The 3,595-nt window shown below is 36.6% G+C and overlaps 1 pseudogene; it reads right to left on the bottom strand.

Moving 5' to 3' along the window:
* Nucleotides 1-1,631: 1,631 nt before the first annotated feature.
* LOC139012875 (small ubiquitin-related modifier 2 pseudogene) lies at nt 1,632-2,109 on the bottom strand (annotated as a pseudogene).
* Nucleotides 2,110-3,595: the final 1,486 nt, after the last annotated feature.

Below are 3,595 nucleotides of genomic sequence, written 5' to 3'. Positions count from 1 at the left end.
CCCTGTGAAACTGAATTTCAAGTTCACTTTAACTTGGCAAATATCTTAGGCTGGTAGCTCCACTTACCTGTCAGAATTCTCATTTTCATTAGTTTTTGACTTCTGATGGAGGGTGGATCAAAGCGTACTTTTTCCACAATGCCAAAAACAGACCAATAGTATGTTTCCTTATTACCTCAGTTAGTATAGATGTGTGTGCATATGTGTGTAAAATATCTGCTCTCTACTGTTCATTAAAAATTCAGGAATTAGTTGAATTACATGTAATGCCTATGTCTGAGGACAACATTAAGTTACTTGGTTTATTTAACTAACATTCCTGATCACCTACCATTTTCAATTTGTATTGTTTCAATTTTAGTTGCATTTGAATCCACAGGAGCCCCTAAAAAAATCTTCTACATAAGAGTCTGTGACCCTGACAGCAGCATGATGTGGTTTTTCCTTCTCCTGAAGAGGAAATGAAATAACACCCATTTTCTTGTGACCTCTCCCAAAATACAGAGAATATATAATGTCATCAAATTCCCTGTTAAGTCTTTCTTTTTATTTGTTTTCTTAGTTTGCTTGTCTTGGAAATTACATTTGCTTGCAATTTGTGTTTCTATAAAATAATAGAGACAAACAGGGATCTCGGTGTCCTAAATGAGGTAAGAAATTTGTGTGTGGATGTCACTATAAGCCTATAATTTCTGCTCTAGGAAAAGTAATAAAGGGTGTCTGAACATCTGTCATCTTGGACTGGTAGCTCTTCCTGGCAATGGACACAAAGCACAGGGACTTGGAATAAAAAGTAAAAGAAAAAAGAACAGAATAGGAGAGTGAGAGAGTAAGCCTATTTAGGTTCTTGTACATGAGTGTTTGCATATACTTACTTTAGTTTTAGAGCAACTCAAAACATCTAAAATCTGTATGACTGAGCCATGTTGAACTAGCCAATTAACTGTGTTCCTTTACAAGAAAAAAAATGTTAAATAAGGGGATAAGTGTTCCAATAGGTTGTGACTCTATTTTTTTTAACAAGAAGTTTATTTAAACAACAAGACACTTGACTTGAAGGGGAAACTATCTAAGATTCATATTTTTAGAGAAATTTATCCCTACTTAAAGACAGATTGCCCTACATGTAACAGCTACGCACAAAAAGTTATAAAATTGTCCTTGGTTTTAAAATGATAAATGGGAAACATTAAAATTCTCCAATCAAACAAGGTATGCAAGAATATTTATGTTGTTCTTTTTTTGTGAAACAGTGAGAGCAAAATAACTTATTGGAATATAAAGATAAAGAGCTGAATGAGTATGCCAGTAATGGAGAAAGGGGGTGTTTTCACAGAAACAGTATTTTTTCCAATCCATCTCCATTTGATGCCCATCAAAACATACCATTGCCCTGGCTGGTTTGGCTCAGTGGATAGAGGGCCGGTCTGCGGACTGAAGGGTTCAAGGTTCGATTCTGGTCAGGGGCATGTACCTTGGTTGCGGGCACATCCCCTGTAGGAGGTGTGCAGGAGGCAGCTGATGGATGTTTCCCCCTCATCGATGTTTCTGGCTCTCTATCCCTCTCCCTTCCTCTCTGTAAAAAGTCAATAAAATATATTTTTTTAAAAAACATACCATTGGCCATTTAGTTAAAAAAATGCAAATGCTTGTGCACATACATCAGTTGCTTTATGCGTAATAAAGGAATGGGAAGAGGGAAATGAAAGAATAGAGAACACTATACTGTAGCAGTCAGATGTGTTGAAACCGAATTGCAGATTTCTAACTGAGAATGTCTTCTTGGTCTGGAGGCTGTGCTGGAGTAAAGTGGCAGGTTCCCTTTTTAGTAGACAACCCGTCTGCTGCTGGAACACATCAATGGTATCTTCCTCCTCCATTTCCAACTGTGCAGGTGTGTCTGCTTCATTGATTGGCTGCCCGTCAAGTCGGAATCTGATCTGCCTCATTGACAAACCCTGTCGTTCACAATAGACTTCAATTAATTTACGAAGTGGTGTGTGCCTCTTAATCTTAAACTGCACCACAGGGCCATCCTGCCCCGCCACATTCAAATTAATATGATGGTTGCTCTGTCTTGACTCCTTCCTTGAGCTTTTCGTGGGCCATGGTGCGAGCCAGAGTCTTCTCAGTTGCCGCTTCACAAAAGAGGTACCAGGTCCGCACCAAAGGGGCACACAAGCAGCACCAGGAGCTGCCTGTTGTGACTCTTAATATTTTCTCCTAAAGTACTTTCCTTATTTTCCCATGACAAAATGAGAAGGAATCTATCATTGTTATTTAACAGAACATCTACCAAGGGCAAGGCACTTTGCATGTATTATATGATTTAATTCATCTCCTAGTAACCCTTTATAGTACCCTATTTTGAAAATGAGAACATTGAGGGACAAAAAAAATCTAAATAATATATCCAAGTTTACTCATAAGTTAAATAGAGATACTGTGATTTGAACTAAACCAGGTAAAGTCTCTGATTTTTCTAGTATAATTTATAACAGAAAAAAAAAAATCTAGCAAAAGTTTAATTATTTTTATTTAAACCAAAAATTAGAACATCATTCAAGGAATGTTAAGGAAATAGGATTTCTTTCATGATTCAAATTTGAGGAGCAGTTTTACTTTTAGTTTACAGAACAAGGAAGCTTAAGGAGCTTAGTGGATTAGTGAAAGCAGAAATAAAGGAAGTGCAGTAAAAAAGAAGAATCTCTTATCCTTTGAGACAGCATGGAGGGACCTGGAGAGTATCATGCTAAGTGAAATAAGTCAGTCAGAGAAAGACAAGTATCACATGATTTCACCCCCTATATGGAATCTAAGTAATAAAATAAATTGATGAACGGAGTAGATCCAGAGACATGGAAGCATAGAACAGTGTGTGGAATCTCTGAGGGAAGATGGGGGCCAGGGGTGGGAGGGAGGTAATCACCCAAGAACCTTTTATGCGTATATGCATGGCCCATGACCACAGACAATGAGGCAGTGGGTGCCTGGGAAGGGGGGGGCAGCTGGGGTGGGCTGGAGGGGACCAATGGGAGAAAGGGGGGACATATGTAATATTTTCAACAATAAAGAATTATTTAAAAAAATAAAGTACATAAAAATAATTTAAAAAATAAATAAAGCTAATGTTTTAGTGGCTATATATGCCCATGCGTCTGTATCCAAATTGTGTATATGTAAAAAAATAAATACTACTTATAGAGAACATGTTTTTGATTAAGAAAAAGAAAGTTTAAAAAAAAGCTTTGCCATTTAAAAAGTAGGTAAATTTGTTCATGGATAACATGGCATCAAAAAATGTATTGTCACTTCATTCTTTTTGATAGTTTCCCACTCTCACAGAGTGCCTACTAACCCAGAGACCATTGTTATACAATAAAATTATTAGTCATTATAGTACATTCACGTATTATTAAAGTAAAAAAATATTGTCAGTTGATATAGCTCTTCTAAGGTCATGATAACAAGAAATATGTGTTTTTATTAAATTTCTCAAAAAAAAGATGCAGTAACCAAAATGGAAATACATTAAAATGACAGGCCAAATGTCCATGCTTGAATCTCTCAATAAAATACCTTTAGTGAAGTGGTG

The sequence above is a fragment of the Myotis yumanensis genome, unplaced genomic scaffold, assembly GCF_028538775.1.
Source record: "Myotis yumanensis isolate MYYU_CA2020_CCGP unplaced genomic scaffold, mMyoYum1.0.hap1 SCAF_6, whole genome shotgun sequence".
In the NCBI taxonomy this organism is placed as follows: Eukaryota; Metazoa; Chordata; class Mammalia; order Chiroptera; family Vespertilionidae; genus Myotis; species Myotis yumanensis.
Note: the sequence above shows the minus strand (reverse complement) of the source record. Positions and strands in the feature narration are given on the sequence as shown.